The sequence below is a fragment of the Coffea arabica genome, chromosome 1e, assembly GCF_036785885.1.
Source record: "Coffea arabica cultivar ET-39 chromosome 1e, Coffea Arabica ET-39 HiFi, whole genome shotgun sequence".
Classification (NCBI taxonomy): Eukaryota; Viridiplantae; Streptophyta; class Magnoliopsida; order Gentianales; family Rubiaceae; genus Coffea; species Coffea arabica.
In genome coordinates, this window is record NC_092311.1 from 37,207,419 (window position 1) to 37,223,925 (window position 16,507).

Below are 16,507 nucleotides of genomic sequence, written 5' to 3' on the forward strand. Positions count from 1 at the left end.
CCCAGTGTGGGGTTTGCGATTCTCAGGGGTTGCCAAACGAAATATTTTATTCTGAAGGCTCAAAAAGGATAGCTAGGGATAGAATGTTTGATTGGAAAAGAAGATGGCCTGACTTGTATTCCGTTCCTTACAATAACTCCGAAAGGAAACTTTCGTTAATGGGAAATTTTTGGCATGTATCTGAATTAACTGATTGAGGAAGACCCTTGTTCATCCATATTTGTGAAACGTTGGCGATCCACGCGGACAAATCTCTTCCCTTTCTTTTTTCCCAAAAATTGAAACCCAGATAGATTCAAATTTCTCCAATTTGTGATTCCCTCTTTTCTTTCCTTTTGGCATTTTTGCTTTTCTCTTTTCTCTCTTTTTTTTTTTCAAAATTTCCCAATCTCCTTCCCCAATGTGGGGTGCGATCATATGTGCACTCGAAAAGAACCACCAATTTAGCTCAAACGAGGATGCAAGGGATGATCAGTGTTTAGATTGTAGAAATGATGGCCAAAGTATCATTCTTACACCTCATGACAATCAAAGTAATGCAATGCTCATTAAGAACCCATTCCCTTTTGAAAGTTTTTCCAATGTAGGGTAGAGATCATTAAGGCACTTATGTGAAACGAAATTATTCTTCCATAGGCTCAAATGGAAGAGCAAATGATAAAAATCTGTATAGGCAGCGAAAAGAATGCTCAAAGTATCATTCCAAATTTTCAAAACAAATAAGAATAACACACATTTTTGCTTTCACTTAGATGTGATTGAACCAGATTAGACACCTTGAACATTTTCAAGCAAAAGTTGCCCCAATTTATCAGTCAATGTGACTGACTTTATTTCGGGATTAAGTGAAGGAGAAAGGTATCTCATGGGCCTTCTGAATGACCTCTTTCAAAAAATTTTTTTTTTTTTTGAGCACTCTCATTGTGTAACTCGGATCAACAATCTAGTGTACACAAGGATTTTTGAAAGCGTACACTTGTGAATTTTCAGGTTGGAGGTTGAAAATTCTTAATTTGGTCTTATTTGTCAAAATTCATCATGAAATCTCCAATGAGTAAGAATAAAGAATGAAATGTACATAAATATACACAAAACAATAATTGTCCAAAAATTTTATTGCTGAAAAAGTTTGAAACAAAATTCCTCATTCAATTATGATACGAATGAGAAAAGAGAAACTTGTAAAAGGCTCCACATGTACACTTTTCATCTCCTTTTCTTTTGACACAAAAATATATTAACAAGTCAAATATACAGAAATTTCTTTGAAAACAATTATGAACTCTCTTAGAAACTCTTAGCCTAGAGCTTTCAGATGGATCTTTCAGGTTTCCATTGTTGGATCTGCCCAAGAATCAAATAATACTTTCCAAACTTTATCGGATCAAAAATTGTTATCCAATATAGGGAAATATTTTCATCTTATTGCAACATTTTTATGAATGCAGGGGAGGGGGGAAACAAAAGAAAAATACCCCGAGTTAGTGAACAATAATATAAAATCGGTATGCATGTCCTATGGGGGAACCCTTTTATGCCAAGGGTAGGCCTAGCATGAAAATGCAATCCGTTAGAGTAGGCACCATACTATACCTGATGGATCCAATCAGCTTATGGAGTGAAAAATAATTTGAAAAATTTGGCCATTGGAGTGACGAGAGATTTGTCAAAATGAGGACAACGTCCGAATAGATTGATCACCTTTGATTTGCAAAACGCATGGGTTTAACCTTGACGAACTCCTATCGAAGAGATTGGAATTCGTTGACAAATTTCCTCAGTGAAGCATGAGTCAAAAACCCAACTGATTAAATAGTTGGATATAATGGATGGTTTTCTCAAAAATTGACTAGATTTCCCAATTTGGAATTTGACAATGAAACCCTAATAGGGCGAATGGATTGAATGAAATTGATAATTTATTTAAAATCGACCGAATTACCCTAAAAAGGGAAACAGGTCAAATGAATTGAATGAAATTTATCCAAAATTAATCAGATCACCCTAAAAAGGGTAAATTGATCAAATAGATTGAACGAAAACTTGATTTATTCAAAATCGGCTCGGTTACCCTAAAAATGGGTAAATTGGTCAAATGAACGAAATTGAATTAGGGATTTATTCAAAAATCGGCCGAATAACCCTAAAAAGGGTAAATTGGTCAAATGAATTGACGATTTATTCAAAATCGACGGAATGACCCTAACAAGGGTAAATTGGTCAAATGAATTGATGATTTATTGAATGAATTGGCCAAATGGACTGGTTGAAATGTCCAGCCATTGGTTATTTCAAAATTATTGAGGTGCATTAGTCTATGACCTTCTAAAAATCAAATTTTGGCCTCAATTTATTTATCGTCTCAATAGAAGGAATCATTTGTGAATTTTCTTCGAATTAATGTCCTTTTACGCAAGGGAATTTTACCAATTTTGAGAAAATGGCCAAAAAGTGATTATTAGATGCTCATATTCCAAAAATTGCTTCATGAAAATGATCGGATCTTTACCTTACCTTGTGCACTACCCCTTCGGATGGTACGAGAAAGGTAAACGTGCAAGTCTCATTTGGATTATATATCCGAGACATGGGGTGGTTTATTCCTAACGCGGGATCCCCTAAATGGCATTCCCTTTCTAGGGTTTATGCATGATGCCAGTTTACTAAAGCAGTAAAACATGCAATTTGAAATGAAATCATGATCTAAAAGGACCTTTTATACTCCAAGGTAGGCCTAGAATGATATGCAATTACTAATCTATGAATGCAACACACCAAAATATTTAAACGTGCAATAACCTATCTATAAGGGTAGGTTCTAAAAGGAGGTCGTACCAGACCTCTTATTTGCTAGAGTTTGTGAATGCGATGGGGACACAAAACCAAGAAAAGTTAGCTCAGCCAGCTAAATGCACATAACACATTGTAACAACAAGATAAAGCAATCAAAGAAATAAAGCAATAAAAAGGAAAAAGGGGTTGGACCCCTCCCCTCGTGAATAGTGTCCCTAATTTAGGGTAAGGTCGACTCTACCCTAGGCAATTCTAATATGGATGCATGAGGTTGGGGTTCGCTAATGCATCTAGACTCGATAAGCTCAGGTCCCCGAGCCTTTAGACTTAGAAATCAAGGGTCATCAATCCCAAGGTTCTTTGTCGGTGGCTCGAGCGATTCCCCAAACACCGCTACGCACACATCGTGTCGCGGCTACGTGTTTGAGTGAATCTATCAAAACCTCAATCTTCGACCAAAAGCTAAAGGCTATCAACCAATAGCTTTAAGTGGAAGATTGAGTGACCCATTGGAACATGCTACACACACATCGTGTCGTGATCACATGTCCAAATGAGTCACCTAATCCTAATAGGGTAGAGTCGCGTGACAAGCCACTAAAAGAAAAATAAAGGGATAAAAGAAGTAAAGCGTATGCTCGTATGCTAGTGCTCGTTTGGAGGGGAAGGGTCAAGAACCAACGCGAGGCTCTAGGGTGACCCATACCTCCCAAAATGCAATGCAAGCGCGAGATAACAAGTAAACATTCATTCAAACATACATTCGTGAGTCGAGGGATTTAATTACGTACATAAGACAAAATGTCCTAAAAATGAAAAATGCAATCCTAATATCCACATGCTATACATAAAAAGGGTAGAAAAAGGAAACGAATGGCTAAGTCAAATGCTCGGACCCACTTAGGAAGTCCCCAGTGGAGTCGCCAACTGTCGCGCCCCACTTTTTGATAAGAAAAGTGTTGTGGAGTGGTGGTGTGAGTGTGTGTGATATACATGTGAACGTGTGCGGAATGAAAAGTAAAAGGCCATGGGACTTAGAATGCGACGATTTGGCCAAGTGAAGTTCAAAAGGGTTTTTTGTATCAAAAATGGAGTCGCCACTTGGTATAGAGTTAGGGTGTACCAAGTCACCCAAAAAGTGTTTTTGTTTTTGAATAAAAAGTAAATAAACCCTTTTTGAGAACTTTTGGGTCTGCGTAACCAAAAGAGGGATCGGGGGTCACATTTGACGAAGGGGAAGGTAAGGATAAAAATCCAAGGCACCCCTTCGACCTAGCCAAGGCTAGTTGCGTGACTTAAGCCAATTTTCCTAATTTTTCTACCCAATGTATGTTCGCACGTTGGATATAACTGAATGCAAAACGGAAAGAAAAATGCAATCCTAGACTCTAAAATGTCTCTTGTAAGGTTTTTGGTCCCAACCACATGAGTTGTGGCGGCCAATGAAGGAAAACCTTATAGAGGTCGATTAATGCAAATGATGGCTAAAGTGCAAGTGTGCATGTGTGCGAAAAGGTGCACGTGTGAAATTGTATAAAAATCCAAGTGTTTGTGTGCAAGTGTATGAAAAGGTGCATGTGTGAAATTGTATGAAAAATCCAAGTGTTTGTGTGCAAGTGTATGAAATATAGTGATAAGTGCATATAGGTGTAATTAAGTGCAATTTTGTGAAGTAGAAATCAAAATGAACAATAAGGAAAGAAAAATGTGAATTGAAAAGGATGAGTAAGTGATAAATGAGAATGAATGAACCTAAGGGAATGCATCAGGTCGGGTATGGGAATGACTCCTAACTTTTCGACTTCGATTTTCCCTTTGATTAGAAGGCGAAACTAGCGTGCTAAGGCTATCGAGTAGCCACACTCGCTCGTTTCCCTTATCAGAAGGGGACTCTTCAGGCAAATGAACCCTATAACTAGCATGAAATGCAAAAATCCTAAAATGAGGGGAAGGGGGAATCGAGGAGCATGCCAGATGATAAAACTAAGGAAAAATGCATGATATGTAGTGAACAGGCAAATAATGCATTAATGAAAAACAAAGGAAAAATCCTATTGGGTCTAGCGTTGGACTAGCCCTTTCTATGAATTCCTAATGAAATAATGAGCCACAACTAGCATTGGACTAGTGTGGTGACGTACATTCATCCATCACATTTATTCAGGCTATGGAAAGCGAGTAGACATGCCAAACACTTATAAACACATAGCACATAACATTTTGCGTGCTCGACTAGATGCAAGGCCCTAACAAAGCAAATTAACACGTAGCAACTAAGCATGCAAGGCACATGAGACAATTAAAGCCCTAACTATTACATTTGCTAGCTAGGCACAAGTCTTCGATAGGTCTTCATTGAATGCTCCTCCAAGCCCTATCTATTACAAGCCAAGAGGTGTACACATACCCCATTAAAAATAACTTAAATAAAAAGCAAAAGTAAATGACATAAATAAAAGAAATTAAAGAAAGGCTAGGAAAGCAAAGTAGACATGTATTTCTCACATAACACGTAGGAGCACGTAGGAAAAAAAAAAACTCAAGAATATAGAAGTTACCTCCCTTGCAATGGAAATCGAGTAAATGAGATATTAGCTTCAAAACAATAAAAAGAGTCAAAGCACCAATTTATTTAACAAATAATCACAAAGGATAAAATAAACATGAATTTGAATCAATTAAATCATGTCAACAACCCACATTTAAGAAGTCAAGAGAAGAAAGGACTTGATTGCAAAGATTGGCAAAATTTTGGGGCCAAAATTAAAGAAAATAGAGTCCAAGGACTTATTTGCAATTAAAGTAAGGACCGAATTAAAAGAAGTTAAAAATGTCTAGGGCCACAGTACAGTTAAGGAGAAATTCAGGGACTGGTTCGCAAATGCATTTTCTGGTTTCTTAGTGGATCAAGCCACTTGGGCCATTTCTTATTTGCTTGGGCCACAACCTTCCAAGCCCAACCAAAGCCCAAAGCAAAACAAGCAAGCCAGCCCATCTTAAGTCTAATCAAAATTCCACTAAAAACGTATGGGCTTTATCTCTCAAGCCCATGTCAACAACCCAGAAAAATCAATCATTAATCCATTTGTTAAACCCGAACAAAAGGTCCAGACCCAAACCGAATTATATCTTATGAGAAGCCCAACAAGATAAAACCCAACTAAAAAAATTGCATTGAACCCCAAAATTAATCTATCCAAAGTCACATAAAGCCGTATTAAAGAAGAAAACGTTTGGAGGGACAAAATTGGTTAAATTATTTGATTCTCTGATTCAAGACAGAACAAAAGGCAGCTTGAGGGGTTCAAATGCAACCAAAGCAGGGACTTAATTGGAGGAATCATGAAGACTTTGGGGTCGAAATTAAAGAAAAGCAACGTCCAGGGGTCAATTTACAAATTTCCAGATTTTTGCAAACAAATGGTTCACTGAATCCTTTTTCTTCAACGAATTTCACCAGAATTCCATCTCCTTTTATTTCAAAAGAAACAAAACTCACACAAACTCAAATCACGCAACAAAGTCCATAAGTAAAACAGAAAATCAAGAACCAAAGGAAAAAAAATGAAACAAAATCTAAACCAGAAATTTCTGTAAAACACTCTTGGCCCTTGGTTCCTCACCAGCGAACTCGCTGGCTATCTTCTGGCAGGCATTTGCCAAAATTTTGTCTCCCTCACACGCAGATGGGCAAGTCAATTTGCCCTTAGAGCTTTGTTTTTCAATTGGGAAATTTCATCAAACATTACATGGGCGTAAGAAAAAATCCAGCAGAGCTTTGTTCAATTGATGTCATAATCAGCCCCAAAACGTCAGAAACCAAAGAAATTTCAACCCCAATCAAACCATACAGTATACGTATTCAAAAATCATGAACAAACAACCCTCTCACGCCAATTCAAGATGGAACGCGAATTCAGAAAAGGCAAACACAAGCATATTAAAATCCCTCAAAAACAGCCCATTCGGCCTTAAAAAGCATTAAACCTGCTGAAAATCCATTTTTCTTCACACATTAAAAATGCAAATGAATTGTCTTCAAATGGAACGTTCGACTAAACATTTTATCGAACATCAACTGGGCATCAAAAACATCACCAATTCTCAACTTAATTGATATCATAATCAGCCCCAAGATGTCAGAAACACAAGAAATTTCAATCCCAATCAATACAGAGAGCAAGTATATTCAAAAATGGCGTATAATTACAGAAACATTGCTTGAACAAGTTCACAGAAGATGAGGTTTGTGATTTCCAGCTTTGGGCCTTGAAGAAAAACTGAAATTTAAGGGAAGGAAAAGATACCTTTTCAGCAAGCACTTTTTCTGATGAAATTCTCAGGCGATGGTGGTAGATTCTAGCGACGGCAATGGCAGCTCCGGTTGCGGCTTCTTCCAAATTCGTCTTTCCTCTGGTTCTTTCGCCTCTGCCCCAAACTCCTCCTCCAAATTCCAGATTGCAGCCGCGGCTTACTCTGTTTTCTTTCCTCTGTTTTTTCCATTAGTTGCCGCCTCTGTTCTTCTTTTCCCTCTTATTGCTTTCTTTGTTTTTGTTCGCCGAGACCTCCTTCCCAATTTTTCCAGTTTTTCTTTTTTCAGTTTCTCCCCTGCTAACAGCCGCCAACTGCCTTTTCCTTCAGCCCAGCCATCCACTCTCTGTTTCTTAGCCGAAACCATTCCTCCCCTTTTCATTTGCTTGCCCGACAGTTTTCGCTTTCTTCCCCCAAGTTCGCCGTAGCCCTTTTTCTTTCTTTTTGATCCCCTCAGCCCTTGCCGAAGACCCCCTCTCTGCTATTTTTCCTTTTTTCATTCGGCCAAGCTCTCTGTTTTTTTCTTCATTTCCTTCGCCGTCTCCTCTCTTTAGTTTTGCCCTGCTTTTCTTTAGCCGCCCCCCTTTTTCCTTTTTTTTCCAATTCCTTCCAACTTCCCCCCTGTTTCTCTACAGCCGTATACCCTAGCTCCCTTCTAGAATCCTCCTTCCAGGTGTCCTAGACACCTGGCCTTTAAAGCTCCAAATTTCATCCCAAGGCCTTCCTCCCATTTCTCTTGCAAGCTGCGGCAAGAAACGCAGCCTTTGCTGCATACGCGACTCTTTCTCTTTTTTTTTTATTTTAAACTAATTAATTAAAACAAAAATTGATAATAAAAAGAAATGACAATTTAATCGTAAATAAAATGTACAAAATTCGCAACAAAAAGGTGAAATAAAAAACTAAGATTTTCCTGTATTTTCTTTTTCTTTTTTCATTTTTTTCATTTTTTTCAATTTTTCATTTTTCCTTTTCATTCTTAAATAATGAAACTAAATCTAAAACAACTAAAACATATTTTTTTTTGAACGCTTTTTCTTTTTCCTTTGAGAAATTCTACGCTAAAACTTAAAAATAAAATAACAACATAAAAACTAAAAAGTGAATAAAACGAACACAGACTAAAAGATAAATAGTAAATGAAATTACACCAAAATTTGGTGTCTATAGTTTGCCCCTCTTTGTCTGAGTTTTGAAAAAAACTTGAGACAAAGAAGTAGACATCAAATACTTACCTGTGTTATTTGGCTGTGAACGACTCGAACGATGGGGATTGACCCCGGACAGGAAATTAAACGGGACTGACCCGAACAGAAATTTAAACGGGATAGACCCGAAACGAAATGTAAATGGGATAGACCCAGACAAAAATGTAAATGGGATAGACCCATGGGATAGACCCGAACAGAAATTTAAAATAGGGATAGACCCACGGGATAGACCCGGACAGAAATTTAAAATAGGGATAGACCCACGGGATAGACCCGGACAGAAATTTAAAATTGGGATAGACCCACGGGATAGACCCGGACAGAAATGTAAAATTGGGATTGACTAGAGATTGGAAATTCAAATCATGGGACTGGCCCGAACAAGCTTTAATCACGGGACTGACCCGAATAAGCTTTGAATTGTGGGACTGACCCGAAAATGCTCTTGATCGTGGGACTGACCCGAATGAGCTTTTGATCATGGGACTGACCCGAAAATGCTTTTGATCGTGGGACTGACCCGAATAAGATTTTGATCACGGGACTGACCCGAAAATGCTTTTGATCGTGGGACTGACCCGAAAATGCTTTTGATCGTGGGACTGACCCGAAAATGCCTTCGATCATGGACTGACCCGGAAATACTTTCAATCATGGGACTGACCCGAAAATGCCTTCGATCGTGGGACTGACCCGGAAATGCTTTCGATCGTGGGACTGACCCGGAAATGCTTTTGATCGTGGGACTGACCCGGAAATGCTTTTGATCGTGGGACTGACCCGAAAATGTTTTTGATCGTGGGACTGACCCGGAAATGCTTTTGATCGTGGGACTGACCCGGAAATGCTTTTGATCGTGGGACTGACCCGAAAATGTTTTTGGTCATGGGACTGACCCGGAAATGCTTTTTGATAAAATTTTGTCATGATAAAGTGAGGTTGGCGGCACGACATCCAGGCCCAACGTGATAAAGTGATGTTGGCGGCACGACATCCAGGCCCAACGAGATAAAGTGAATGGTCAGCGGGATAAGACCCAGTCCTACCATCCAATTGGTCAAGAACTTGAATTTGATTTGTCAGGAATCAAGAAATTTGATTTTCCAAGTAACAAAAATTTGAATTTGATTTTTGATTTTTTGACTTTTGAATTTTCTGATTTTTCGAGAGAATTTTTTCAAAAAATAATTTGCCCCAGTGTAGGGCCTTCTCTTTCCCTTCTTTCTTCTCTTTCTTCGGCGTCGGCCTTCCACATCGCCAGATGCTCTTTCGTCGATTTCAACTATGAATACCTGCACAGGGGGCTTTCATGCATTCAAATTTTCATGAAAAGGGCAGCGTGATTGACTTGAAAAAATACATTATTTGATTCTTGGACGAAATCCTCAATTGGATTACACAAATATTTGCCCCTGTGTGGGCTTATTTTGTGAAATCTCATAAACAAAAATTTGCCCCAGTATGGGCCCACTTGACTTCAAAAATTTTGCTTGGATGACGCTCCATTTGTTTGAACAAAGTAAGCATAGCATGTGAAGAAAATTGAAATGTCTTGCTTAAACTCATATAGCAAAATTCATGATGAATATTTCCAAGATAACACCAAATTCAAGAAGATTTCTCCCTCACTTTTAGCATCGGTGCTTTGGGTAGTGGGTGACCCTTTCTTGTTGGCTCATCTGTCAGGACCAATCAAGTGACTATATTTTTGATTTGGAAATGGCTAAAGGAAGATGGGAGGTCAAGATTTGTCTCATTTTGTGCTCATTCGATATCACGTCTTCATGAAAGCAAAATAGTTTGTCACCCTTATATGCCAAGAAAACTGAGTCAACATACAAGCTTGACAGGCTTGCAACAAAATGGGTAGAAACGATAGCTAAACCGGTGAAAACTGGTTATACTCCCATGATCACAAATGATTGATGGATTTCTTACGAGCATAATCGTCACTTTGGATTGTCATGAAGGAATAAGTCAACGATGGACTTTATTAGCTTGTAATGTGGCTTGAACACGATAGTTAAAGAAATAATTTTCAAGGACATTGCACCAAAGATCGCATTTTTTCCAAAATTGCCCCTATTTTTGGACTCCAAGATCTTGGACTTCGTTTGACTTTTTATCATCGCTTAACAGGGTCTTTCAGCATCAAATCTTTTTGCATCTTTCTTTTGCATTCATTTCGCTCATTTTTCCTTTTCCCCAAAAATGCCCTCGCGGGGTTTCACATGAAAAGCAGTGTCAACCTCACACCTAATCAATTCAGAATACAGCTAAAATTTTCCGACATCAGAAATTTTCTTGACAGGGCCATTGCAAAGAACAGAAGTCAGGACTTTTGGCTTTTGTAATGGGGTCAGGCGGGGTGTTTAGGCAAGTTAAGGCTTGAAGGCAGATTTCAAAAGCAGTTTGAAAAATCTGAGATCGCATTGTTGCCAACCCTATTTTAGGGTTAAACCAGAATTTGCCCCAATTTATGCTCAATTGAGGCTTTTCACTTTCATTTTCTTTTCTTTTGCCTTTTCGGCTTTTTGCCATTCTTTGAAATTTGCCCCAGTTTATTTTTGAACTGAGGTTCTCTTTTCTTCTTTTGATTTTGATTTTGATTTTGTGACTTTTCACTTTTTGAAATTTTCTTTTTCAACACAAACTTGCCCCCAGTGTGGGGTTTGCGATTCTCAGGGGTTGCCAAACGAAATATTTTATTCTGAAGGCTCAAAAAGGATAGCTAGGGATAGAATGTTTGATTGGAAAAGAAGATGGCCTGACTTGTATTCCGTTCCTTACAATAACTCCGAAAGGAAACTTTCGTTAATGGGAAATTTTTGGCATGTATCTGAATTAACTGATTGAGGAAGACCCTTGTTCATCCATATTTGTGAAACGTTGGCGATCCACGCGGACAAATCTCTTCCCTTTCTTTTTTCCCAAAAATTGAAACCCAGATAGATTCAAATTTCTCCAATTTGTGATTCCCTCTTTTCTTTCCTTTTGGCATTTTTGCTTTTCTCTTTTCTCTCTTTTTTTTTTTTCAAAATTTCCCAATCTCCTTCCCCAATGTGGGGTGCGATCATATGTGCACTCGAAAAGAACCACCAATTTAGCTCAAACGAGGATGCAAGGGATGATCAGTGTTTAGATTGTAGAAATGATGGCCAAAGTATCATTCTTACACCTCATGACAATCAAAGTAATGCAATGCTCATTAAGAACCCATTCCCTTTTGAAAGTTTTTCCAATGTAGGGTAGAGATCATTAAGGCACTTATGTGAAACGAAATTATTCTTCCATAGGCTCAAATGGAAGAGCAAATGATAAAAATCTGTATAGGCAGCGAAAAGAATGCTCAAAGTATCATTCCAAATTTTCAAAACAAATAAGAATAACACACATTTTTGCTTTCACTTAGATGTGATTGAACCAGATTAGACACCTTGAACATTTTCAAGCAAAAGTTGCCCCAATTTATCAGTCAATGTGACTGACTTTATTTCGGGATTAAGTGAAGGAGAAAGGTATCTCATGGGCCTTCTGAATGACCTCTTTCAAAAAATTTTTTTTTTTTTTGAGCACTCTCATTGTGTAACTCGGATCAACAATCTAGTGTACACAAGGATTTTTGAAAGCGTACACTTGTGAATTTTCAGGTTGGAGGTTGAAAATTCTTAATTTGGTCTTATTTGTCAAAATTCATCATGAAATCTCCAATGAGTAAGAATAAAGAATGAAATGTACATAAATATACACAAAACAATAATTGTCCAAAAATTTTATTGCTGAAAAAGTTTGAAACAAAATTCCTCATTCAATTATGATACGAATGAGAAAAGAGAAACTTGTAAAAGGCTCCACATGTACACTTTTCATCTCCTTTTCTTTTGACACAAAAATATATTAACAAGTCAAATATACAGAAATTTCTTTGAAAACAATTATGAACTCTCTTAGAAACTCTTAGCCTAGAGCTTTCAGATGGATCTTTCAGGTTTCCATTGTTGGATCTGCCCAAGAATCAAATAATACTTTCCAAACTTTATCGGATCAAAAATTGTTATCCAATATAGGGAAATATTTTCATCTTATTGCAACATTTTTATGAATGCAGGGGAGGGGGGAAACAAAAGAAAAATACCCCGAGTTAGTGAACAATAATATAAAATCGGTATGCATGTCCTATGGGGGAACCCTTTTATGCCAAGGGTAGGCCTAGCATGAAAATGCAATCCGTTAGAGTAGGCACCATACTATACCTGATGGATCCAATCAGCTTATGGAGTGAAAAATAATTTGAAAAATTTGGCCATTGGAGTGACGAGAGATTTGTCAAAATGAGGACAACGTCCGAATAGATTGATCACCTTTGATTTGCAAAACGCATGGGTTTAACCTTGACGAACTCCTATCGAAGAGATTGGAATTCGTTGACAAATTTCCTCAGTGAAGCATGAGTCAAAAACCCAACTGATTAAATAGTTGGATATAATGGATGGTTTTCTCAAAAATTGACTAGATTTCCCAATTTGGAATTTGACAATGAAACCCTAATAGGGCGAATGGATTGAATGAAATTGATAATTTATTTAAAATCGACCGAATTACCCTAAAAAGGGAAACAGGTCAAATGAATTGAATGAAATTTATCCAAAATTAATCAGATCACCCTAAAAAGGGTAAATTGATCAAATAGATTGAACGAAAACTTGATTTATTCAAAATCGGCTCGGTTACCCTAAAAATGGGTAAATTGGTCAAATGAACGAAATTGAATTAGGGATTTATTCAAAAATCGGCCGAATAACCCTAAAAAGGGTAAATTGGTCAAATGAATTGACGATTTATTCAAAATCGACGGAATGACCCTAACAAGGGTAAATTGGTCAAATGAATTGATGATTTATTGAATGAATTGGCCAAATGGACTGGTTGAAATGTCCAGCCATTGGTTATTTCAAAATTATTGAGGTGCATTAGTCTATGACCTTCTAAAAATCAAATTTTGGCCTCAATTTATTTATCGTCTCAATAGAAGGAATCATTTGTGAATTTTCTTCGAATTAATGTCCTTTTACGCAAGGGAATTTTACCAATTTTGAGAAAATGGCCAAAAAGTGATTATTAGATGCTCATATTCCAAAAATTGCTTCATGAAAATGATCGGATCTTTACCTTACCTTGTGCACTACCCCTTCGGATGGTACGAGAAAGGTAAACGTGCAAGTCTCATTTGGATTATATATCCGAGACATGGGGTGGTTTATTCCTAACGCGGGATCCCCTAAATGGCATTCCCTTTCTAGGGTTTATGCATGATGCCAGTTTACTAAAGCAGTAAAACATGCAATTTGAAATGAAATCATGATCTAAAAGGACCTTTTATACTCCAAGGTAGGCCTAGAATGATATGCAATTACTAATCTATGAATGCAACACACCAAAATATTTAAACGTGCAATAACCTATCTATAAGGGTAGGTTCTAAAAGGAGGTCGTACCAGACCTCTTATTTGCTAGAGTTTGTGAATGCGATGGGGACACAAAACCAAGAAAAGTTAGCTCAGCCAGCTAAATGCACATAACACATTGTAACAACAAGATAAAGCAATCAAAGAAATAAAGCTATGCCGTTTCGAAGCTAAGACACAGATCTACAACATTCATGAAGGTCACTTAGTCCAGTTCCTAATGTAACTCAGTCAAATTCTCAAATTACTAAACCAGAAACCAATTCGTCGGCTGTTTAAACGCAGAACACTGTAATGGACATATCTCAGAGTACACAAGTCCGAATCAGGTGTTCTTAGAGGCATTTGAAAGCTAATTCAGAATACTACAACTTTAATGTTTTGGTAAAAAGCTAAATCAGAATGGATCCTAGTCGAAAAACGGGATAAACTGGACTTAACTGATCACACGGACTGCTTGGGAAATACTTAAAATAGTAAGGGTATTTTGGACTTTTCACATCCTACGTTGCTCTGATTGAGCTGAAATTTTGTAGGCACCTATAAAATGTCATTCTCTACAACTTTTCTTCTTTGACCTAAGGCCAAATCAGCCTCTAACACACAGATACAAATTCGGACAGAATGTAAGCAAGAATTTCCAGAAATCTGAAATCTTTAGTTTTTAGTGGAACTTTCCTAAATTTCTTGGTCTAATCACTACCACAACACCTTATGAAACCTCAATTGCAACATATAAGCATCTTACAACAATTTGGGCAGAATTTCCATAAGCCCTAGTTCATCAAATAAATTGGGGAAAAACCTCTAAAACATGCTAATCATCCATGATTCCACCACTATAATCAACTACTAAACTTAATTTAACAAAATTGAAAGCAAAACTTAGAGAGATAAGCTCTCTTACCTTGAATAGAGATTACAAAGAGCAGCCCAAGCCTTCCCTTTCCAAACTTTCACCACCAAACACTAACTAACCACTCAAGGACAAGATTAATCGGTTTAGTTCTTTGGTTTTCTCACTTTGTAGCTTGAATCAAGAAGAAATGAAGAAGTTTTTCTCTTGGTCTTTCCCTCTCTCTCTTATTTCGGTTATGGAGCAAAAAAATGAAGGAAATGGAGCTTAACTTGTCTTATAAGGAAGTAAGAAGATTAAGGCTAATTGTGTCCACAATTTTTGGCCAACACTTGGACTAATCTTGTCCACAAATTTTTCTCTTTCTTCCCTTACATTTCTAGCCTTATAATTTCGGTCAAACCAGCTGCAAATTAGGAAGATATTTTGTGCAAAAGTCAATAAGCTTGTTTGGTAAGAAAAATGGTGGTCAAGCGGTGCGTTCAAACGGTAGTCCGAGGGACCCGTCGGTTCGCGCCGTTTTTCTTAAAACTCACGTACTAGGGTTTTTACTTCCCATTCACTAACCTTATATCATTGCTACTACTCACATATTATTTCTCACTTAAAAGTCACTTTTAATCACCCAATTTGGTCCTTGCTCCGTACCGAAAATTCATCCGGCGGAAAATCGCGAAAACCCTAATTTTGCTCAAATCTTGAAACCGAAGTGTAAAACCCTATTTTCCAGGTTCATCTGCACTTATTGTTGAACAATTGGGTAGTAGGGCTTTAATAAATAATAATTTTCAAATAAAAGGAAATTTTTAAGAAAACGTGAGGAATTTTCCAATTCCAATGATTAAATTTAGGGTTTCAATCAAAATGTGAGAGATTTAAGAGAACCGGTTAGTCACAAGTAAACTAGGGTTTTTGACTAAAATATTAGGGTTTCTAGTCTTTTAAAACAAAATAAGGTTTTAAATCAACCCGAAAAAATATACTTTAATATTTTCTTCACAAACAACCTCCTAATATTCGGGATGTTACATATTTACACTACGTCCTTCCCCTATTCAAATTGACGGCTAATAGGGTACTGTATTGACAAAGGACCTCAAATTTTCCAGCAGACACAAAAGGACCGAGACCTCAAGATCTCAGATTTTCTGGCAAATAAAGAGACTTCACTAAACTGGAGAACTATTTGATTTAAAGTCTTTACGTGTGGAATACGTGCAAATTTTATTCGTAGTCATGATCTGGACTGTGACAAATATGTGAAATTAGACAAAGTTGGTGGGAATGCTTTGACTTTTTCATGCATAATTATATCTTATTACTTCTTCTATTTCTTATTTCATCTCTTTTGACACTTTTCTTATGCTAAACTTGTTTGGCTTTAGGTCTTTATGAAATTTAAAAAGGAAATTTAGTCAGAGGAGTGAACATTTTAAAAATTTGAAGGGGAACAATGTGGTTATGGAAGGGATTATACAAAGTTGAGGAGGGGCAAATAAGGTGCAAAATGAAAACATATTGTAAAATATTACCACCCTGAATTTTTAAAATATATATTTTTCCCACTCAAATGAATTATGTTTATGCTTTTACTTTTGAACAACCTATGTGCATATTTTTCTTCCTAGATTACCCCCAATTTTTCAAGTTTCTCAACGGTCAACTTTTAGATTGTTGCATTTTCTTCTTATGTTTTCATCAAAATATTCTGTTATTGTGTGCTATGATGTTAGATTATAATATAAATTAAATAAAAAACTCCCCCTACCTCAGCCTTTTTCCCACCCCATCCCACTTTCTTAGGAGTGCTCCCATAGTGAACATTACTATTTTTTATTTGACCTAATTTTTTTTAAAAAATGTATATATAG